The sequence below is a fragment of the Cryptotermes secundus genome, unplaced genomic scaffold (genome assembly GCF_002891405.2).
Source record: "Cryptotermes secundus unplaced genomic scaffold, Csec_1.0 scaffold2954, whole genome shotgun sequence".
NCBI lineage: Eukaryota > Metazoa > Arthropoda > Insecta > Blattodea > Kalotermitidae > Cryptotermes > Cryptotermes secundus.
The window spans coordinates 12,296-21,369 of NW_019732008.1; the positions used below are offsets into that span (position 1 = coordinate 12,296).

The following is a 9,074-nucleotide window of genomic DNA, read 5'->3' on the forward strand; positions in this document are numbered from 1 at the left end:
CTCTTGCAGCCCGCGGTCGTATTCTTCCAGGACAGTCACGTCAGCAAGTAGAGAAAGTGAGGGTGAGCAGACACATCGAACTTTCCCACGATATCAGAGAAATTCAGGAATGAAAATGACGTTACATACGAGGTTGATGCATTTGTGCATGTCGTACTAAGCAAAGTATAAAAACAGTTGCTTTATGGGGAATTAGTTCGTACCACTGAATATTTGACGCAATAGACAAGGTGTCGCAGAAACCGATGTTGCTATAACCAAGTTTTACTGTACATTGTTCCGTTAAATAGCAGCTTCGTAAATGACTTCACTGTTAGGTGTGCGCAGTAGACTACTGCGCATCCATCTCTACCTTCGATGGGGAGAAGCTCGGTAAGTTACGCTGATGTTTGGTTGTGAGGGTAGATTATGATAGGTTTGCGCAACTGACTACTGTGCATCGTTATGCTCAGTTGAGCGAGGTTTGGCTGTCGGCAATATCTTACCATTGATGGTCTCTGATAGCGTTTCAAATCATTATATTGTGACGTGTTGCGTTATGGATGACGCCCCTCCCACCCCACCAACCGTGACGTGCCGAGCGGAGTCGAAGTGAGCCGAGCCCCAGCACGCTGGTTGCTAAGCAAAGCGAGTAAACAGCGGTGACGTAACACGGGACGCCGCAGTTACTATGCAGCGGTAAACAACTCCCAACAGCGTTGCTAGGCTATGGGCTACTACGGCGCAAGACAACAGTGGTGCCTATGACGTGGCTGTTTTCTGTGTTGTCCGGAACGGGGCTAAATAAGGAGCAGCGAAGACTATTTACAGTTAGTTCTCTAGTTCTCTAGTTACGAGTCAGTCACCAGTTAACTGCAGTACAGTATTTGTGATACTACCAATGGCAGTAATGTTGAGCTTGTAAATTGTGTGATTGTAAGAGCGAATGTGAAATAAAATTCGCTACATCCAATACGGCGTGAAATTATTTGTCGCGTTATACACCCAACACGTGACAATATATTTACACGGGATATATTATTTCCGAATTTTCTTAATGATAAACTGTTGCATATACAGTGGAGCCTCGCTTAACGAGCACCTCTCATAACGAGGAATTCGCATAACGAGCAAAACAAATTGTAAAAGGATGACTCGCTTAACGAGCGACGTTTCGCATAACGAGTGACAAGAGGGGAAGTCCCGGATTGTGCGCTAGCTACATCAGTCTGTGTTTAGCACTCGTTCCGCTATCATCTTAGTGTCGCTTGTGCTTACACATCTTTCCAAACTTGTGTTCAGACATATATTAGTTGCGATTTTTTTGTGCCAAGTTTAACCCTTGCAAAAATGTCCCCGAAGAAAAGGCCGCAAAAAGACAGCCTTAAGGGAATAAAAATAACCGTAGAAATGAAAGGTAAAATCACTGAAAAGCGAGAACGAGGTGAGCGTGGCTGATCTAGCACGCACATACAATCGGTCTACATCAACGATTTGCACGATTTGGAGTTGCATTGTGTTTCACGGCAAGAAGTTGTGGAGGAGAGTTTGTCAGAGGAGGAGGTAACAGCAAAGCAACAATCTTCTGGCGCAATAAGAGAAATGCTGAAAGCATGGGAAACTTGCATCGTACATTGAGAAGCAACCCTAATTAGGCAGTGGCTATGCGCGCTACAAATTTATTTAGTGATAATGATGTGTCGCGTTTTCACCAAATTTTGAAGCGTCGGCAAAAACAAATGTCTCTTAGACAGCTTTCCAGTAAAAAAGAATTAGATATGTATCATAAATAATAAAATAATTATTTCTATTTTTTTCTGCAAATCTAATTCACATTCCAGGTTGCATTCATTCTGCATAGAAGAAAAGATGAAGATGATTCATGCTCCTTAACAGTGTATATATATATAATTTTCTTTGAATAAACGTTATACATAAACTTTTTTTAGTATTTTTTCGCCATGGAAGGCATTATCGTATTTTACATTAATTTATATGGAAGAAATTGTTTCGCTTAACGAGTGTTTCGCATTACGACTGGAACGAATTATTCTCATTAAGCGAGGTTCCACTGTATTTTTCTGTTAAACTATCTACGTAATTCACGAAACCTGGAATATATTACGATTTTAGTAATGTTCGTAAATGTATTTTTCCGAAATACTGACATTTCAGAACGCTCTCAAGTGCACCATATCACAGTTATCTTGATTGACTCTTACAATTTCCGATAGTTACCTAAATATTCTGTTTTCGAATGTTGCCATTATTAACTTTATTGTTTTTCGACATATGTGAAGCATATACATATACTTTATATGAAATGTATCCATCCCACAATAATAGTGGGCTTAGAACCAAAACGATAAGGCTGTTTAATACAGCTAAAAGAACATGGCAGTGGGACACATACAAAGAAGCCCTTACCCGTTACAACAAAAAATAAAGAAAGCCAAGTGATCCTCATAGAGGAGGCATTGCCAGAAGATCAATGATGTACCAGGCGGTGCCAGACTCATGAGAATCATAGCAAACCAGGCGACCAACAAGGTCAGCACGATTAAGCTGCCTAACAGGCAGTATACTCAAACAGGAAGGGAAACAGTGAATGAATTATTAAGGGTTCACTATCCTGATTCAAAATTGACTCATAATTTGGACGGACAGGGTCAGCAAAACCTGGGCACTTGCCAAAGCAAGACGAACAGGGTAGACTGGAACCTGCCTGAAGCCATAATTAACCAATCAAAAATCAGATGGGCACCCAATACCTTTAAACCGTTTAAATCATCAGTAACAAATGGAATTGTTCGGGCACTTTTGCAGCAAGGGGCAGAACTCTTAGTTCCACACCTATGCCGCATATATAGAGCCTGCATGGCATATGGATTTATCCCCATGGCCTGGAGGCAAGGTAAGGTGACATTTATCCCAAAGCCCGGGAAACTACATTACACCGAGGCTAAGGCTTATGGTCCTATCAGCCTGTCATCTTTCCTTTTGAAAACGATGGAGAAAATTGTGGATAGGCATATCAAGGATGCGGCGTTGAGGACATATCCTCTACACCAAAACCAGCATACCCACCAAACAGGTAAATCTACCGAAAGCGCACTACATAATGTGGTAACACGCATAGAAAGTGTGATTGAACACAAGAATATTGCTTTAGAAGCATTCCTTCACATAGAGGGAGCTTTTGATAGAACCTCATTTGATATAATCAAACAGGCCGCTGGAAAGCATGGCATAGAGTCTGCAATATGCAGGTGGATCAGTGCTATGCTCAAAAGTAGACCATAGCTGCCACACTATCAGGAGAGACACTGGGGGCGCCCGCGTCTAGGGGGTGTCCACGAGGGGGGGGGGGCTCTCGCCTCTGCAGAAAATTCCTTTCGACAGTAGAGCATCTTCAAACAGCTCTGCACATTGTCCAACGATGGTGTGAAATAACAGGCCTTTCCATCAATTCTAATAAGATGGTAATTATACCGTTCTGATAATTGTCACATTTTCTGTAATTTTAAATACTAAAATGCGTTTCAATTATAAAAATTGATAAATTTATTAACGTCATCGTTGCCGATTCTTCCTAAATACTTCGTATTCTCGAATAAATTCAATCAACCGAGCATCTGGGCATCCCTGGCCACATCCGTGAAGGCTATGCTACAGTAGGCAGTGACATCACCATAGTTTGAGCAATCAGACACCTGCGCAGCCCACTAAGTGATTGGCCAGAGTTAGGTCGGATTGGGTCAGGTTAGGTTAGGTTTGCGCACAAACTACTGCGCATCCACCTGGTAGTCCAGCAGAGCTCCCACAGACTAGGCACCTTAAGTCTGGTCACAGTGGGTTGGGTTAGCTCAGCTCCAACCAAATTGCCACTTGGCTTGGAGGTCGGCATATCTTTTATTTTCTGGAAAGTCTTATATTTATTGAACACTTCGACATTCTCAATTCTTTCTACATTTCCCCAATATTAAATTAGTGAAAATTGTCATTATTTTTACATTTTATAAAATTATGTAATTTCTCAAATTTTCTGTTTACAATATTTCTGAATTTAGTTCATAATCACCGATCATTTCTTGATTTTTAAACACCTATAAATTTAAATTCCTAACAAAATATCTACGTTCAAATTCCTACAAATTGTGTAAGGTGCGACATTGTGCATTTTTTTCAACATTGAGGACATCCAAATTGTTGCCATATTCAAAAAGTTTCAAGTTATTTTATATATTCCAAATAACACACTTCTGAAATATTCACTTATTTTGACAATAGCTGAATTATCAACATTCCAATACATATGACAATTTTATAAATTAAAAAAAAATTGTGAATTTCTCTCAACTTTGAACATCTTCAAATTTTTGTAGCATCGTGTACATCGCAAACACTGCAACCCTCAAGAATATTAGAATTATCAGGCTGTTTTAATATACAATAACCATAAAGAATTGTAATTACCTACTTCTCTTACAGTCTTTGAATGTTGTAACCCTCAATTGTGTCATGACTTTCGTTAACCGTCTACCTCAAATTTTAGTTAAATTTCAAGCCTGACATCTCAAACATTTTCCACAATTTTCATCTCTTCCAAAAGCCAATCCACGTTCTTCACACTAACTCCTCCTTGAAAAGCAGCTAGTTGCGCAGCTACTCAAAAATTTCCCAACATTTTATGTGACCAGAACGTTCATTACAATGTTCACAACAGCCCTCCACTGAGCAACCACAACCAGCATTTGCCAAACATTGTACCTCCCTATGATCCATCTTAATATTATCCTCCCACCTACTTATATGTCTACATCTACATATTCCAAGGGTCTCCTTCCTTCATTCTGGCTTTCCCATCAAAATCCTATACGCATTCTTGCTTTCTGCCATGCATGCTACATTATCTGTATACCTCAACCTCCACACCTTCATCATTCTACTTATCTTTGGCGAGGAGTACAAGTTACAGAGTTCCTCTTCATGCAGTTTTCTCCAACCTCCTAGTACTACATCCCTCCTTGGATCAAATATTCTTAACAACCTTGCACCATGCTCCCCCCTTAATATCAGACACAAAGCTTCACACACATACAGAATCATTGGCAAAATTATAGTTTTATATATTTTATATTTTACATTTCCAGAGAGCTGACAAATAGAAAGAAAGTTCTGGAAAGATTGGTAGCAAGCACTGCCCAAATTCAATGTCCTCTCAATTTCCTCCTCAATCAAAGATTCATTTGTTACCATTCTTCCAACATATTTGAACTCTTCCGCATTTTGAAAGGATCCGTTACCTATTTCCATACGTGCTTCTCACTGTGTTTACTTCTAGACCAACCTCCTTACTTGTATGAATTAGGGCTTCTGTATTTTTCTTTATGGTATTGTAACGTGTTTTGCCACTGAAGACGCCGTTCAGATTGTTAATTTGTTTATTTAACAACCTACAAATCGTAGCTACAATTGATTATAACACTCTTGTGGATTTACACACTTTACAAACCCTACTCATAAATCTCTTCATACTATCTTCAGTATAGCACACGTTCCATTCTTCTTCCCGCGACTGCTACATTTTAACTCACTCCTTAAGAATTCCAGTCTCCCTTATAAACCCTCAGTCAGACAGTGGGAAACCCACCTTGCTTCATTGTTGTGTAAACGCCATGTTTGCAGGCGCTGCTGGGCAACGCTGCTGAGTTGTTTAATACTGCATAGCAAGCAGCATGCTTCGGCTTGTCTCAGCACGGCATGAACAAACACCGTTTTCCTTACCATTGCATAACCTCGTTTCCACTGTTGCGTAACCCGGCAACTGACCTTTTATCCAGAGTCTGTCTTCGTGGTGACTCGTTCCACCTCCCGTTGCCCAGCAATGGTTACACATGTCACAGTATTTATGCTTCCTCCTAATAGATTCACATCATCGTCATCATCATCACAGGCCAGCAGTTAACTTGTCTGATTTAATTTCAGTCCCACCTGGTTTTCCTCCACCCTCCTAATAGCAAAGTTCCAAGGCAATGAGGGTAAAGCATCTCCTTGTTCTAGGCAATTTCAGACAGAAAACACACCAGAAAACTTTACCTATATGGCCTTTACAACACATTTCACAAATCTTAATCAACATAACTAGATTTGTTGGTACCCCAAAATCTATGAGAATACTATACAAATATTACACATGTCACAATATAGTTTTCCACGCGTTTCCGTGTATGAGAGGTCTTATGACATAAACGATCTTCAAAAGTTCCCGATATTAAATGTCAACATTCTTACCACGGATTTTCAACAATATACCATAATATAATAATATAAAACATAAAATACAATAAAGAGTAATGATTTCAAATGAGATAAGATTAAGGTAGGTTGTTGCAATCGCAATGTTTAAGTCGTATTGTTTTTGTGGACATATGGCGATAGTTTTCTTGCTCTTAAACATGTGTTAAGTGATTAAAATGCTTGGAGGCCCATTGGTATGCATGCAGTATTATCTAGTTTTCATATGTGGAAGTAATATAAAGATAATATTTGACAGGTACCTCTATTTACGTTTATTATGTCCCGTCTGGTAGCAAAGCTGATTGTGGATTATATCATGGTATATTGTCGTAAATCCAATAATAATGTACTGAAATATACAGTGTGCAATTCAATAGCTTTGGAACGTGTTAATTGTGTATTTCCCTGATAAAGGCTCTCTAAAAACCCAAAACATGTACCAAAGTACTGTTAAACATCAACGGTTTTGTTGTGTTACTGTGATGGATTTTAATAAAGAAATTTATATATTTAACACTACAGGATGCATCCATTGGAAATTAAAATTATAATTTACAATAAACAAATTCACGTACTGTGAATTTTATCAATCACATTAATAAGTATCATATAACTGAAGTAGTATGGTCAGCCTTATGAATGTGAAACACTCATATTCACAAAGAGCCTGACACTGACATCAAAAGAAAACAACTGAAGTGGAATCAATTCTACGAGTTATCATACTTAGTGCAAGAATGTGTGTGAGGCCACATCCTTAATGTTAGGGTACATGGAACTCTGTGATTCATGCACCACGGCACTGGATACTAGAAAACTAGTACTTCGACTTCACTAATAGGGTCCTTGGAGCTCTTATGATTAAAGAATTATGTGCAATGCAACTCAAACACCCAAAGCTAACAGTATGAAAACACCATGCTCCATAACAGAAACCATTATAACTTGGTTCACAGACATTAATATTTCTCATTCATCACAACACCTAACTCCATGGTGTCACATATTTATTACCTACTCATCACAAGACAAACAAAATTATCAGGAAGATATTTACACCTAAGAAGGATCACATCTCAGCAATTCAGGACACTGAACTAACTATAAATACAGTATATCACCCAGAATTTCTGACACTTCAATTGCCTCACAAGTAGGAAGCATTACAGGGCACATAACATTCATACCAAATTTTCTGTGGGGAAACCTCCTTGCAAGATGGAACACCTCATGGCTGAATAACATTTAAAACGGGAGGTATCAATAAGCAGATATTTGCATCACAGCTCGATTCAACTGGCTATAAATCACATCTAATGAACATCTCTGTGACTGTGACTTTCAACCTTCACATTCTGCTGCCGCAACACTGCTTCTTAACATTCAATCAGTCACTTAATGCCATTGCTAAGGTTTAGGCCCACAACAAGCAGTAATCATGTCTCTACTATAAACAAAAACTCAGCACAACTGCATTCACAGATGTTATGTATAAGCACACATAATCATTAAGAGCAATATAATCTTCACACTAGTAGAACAGAATGAAAATACTAGCAAATGATACGAGTGCATTTCCAGTAATATCAGGGGACAATATTAATATCTGATGTCTAAATTCATTCCATTAAACTAAATTCCATCATTACTTCTGCACAGTTGTGGGATGATAAAATGCTCAATGACATGCTTCATAAACATTAATCAAGACGAGGGTAATCTGTCCAACAAACTCCGGTTAACCTCACATCTCAACCTGCCACTGAATACTTACTTTGTTCCTCTCACTAGAATAATCTACTGTACATAACCATCAAACTCATTCAAGTCTAAAGAAATCCAGTCAAACACTACACACTACTTGGTAACTGTCATCACCCTCCAAATTGTGCGATAACACAAGAAACACAACTGTACAACCTACATGTTTCACTAACAGGGCACAAATAATAACATTAATCATACAATTAGTACCAGTGGATTCAAGGGAAATTCGTTTACATGGTATGAATACTATTCCACAGAAGCCCACACCAACATAACTTTTATTTTCCTACGATAACATAATACTGCATGATGGAGATAAAACCTGTCACACTGTGTTCATGATGCATATCACTGTGCATTCGGACAGGGAAGGGCCTAGTTCAGTTACCTGAGGTTATAACAACTGGGGCATAACATCAATGACTAAGACACTGCAGGTTCATGCTATCACAAACATTTTGCACACATCCAACTCTTCAAAATTCCCCAAGGACCTCAAACTTACAGAATTCTATACTTCACAGTGCTTAGTATTCCTGAAGGCTGGTCTGGTTTACTTATGGTAAGTAACACTGGAGGTGTAGGGAACTGTACATAATCTTGGAGTTATATTACCACTCTTCCATACACTGACTGCCCTGGTTTCCTGAGAGATGAACACATGGTTTTGACCGTACTTTCATTTTGTCTTTCTAAATATGTAATTTACCACATTCAGTCTCCAGTCACGTACAACACAAGTAGTTATTTCGTTCTTACCTGCACATCATGGTGCAAGCACATAAATGGAACTCACATATTCAGACCCATAATGTTATCTGAGAGGACGTGGATTCTCCTGAACAGTAGGCGCATACCACATACGTAGAATCAAATCCACTCCTCCCTCCTGCACCCACTGAAACACATTCATTCATTCATTCATTCATTTATAGTTCCAAAAAATCCATAGAGGCATCTGCCTCAGATACAGAACAAGTCAATAATACAATATAACATAAATCCATCCATCCATCAGTAATCTGTCA

The 9,074-nt window shown here is 38.9% G+C and overlaps 1 long non-coding RNA gene across 3 annotated transcripts in view; it reads right to left on the minus strand.

The window, feature by feature from the left end:
• The window catches only part of LOC111867548, a 16,164-nt gene that overhangs the window by 6,345 nt on the left and 745 nt on the right, over positions 1 to 9,074 (minus strand). Inside the window, exons 2-3 of one of the 3 annotated variants that reach the window (XR_004513355.1) lie at positions 8,806 to 8,944; positions 5,473 to 6,038 (exon numbers count right to left, since the gene is read on the minus strand). This is a non-coding gene — a long non-coding RNA (uncharacterized LOC111867548). The other 2 variants (XR_004513356.1, XR_002843364.2) reach the window with 2 other exon arrangements.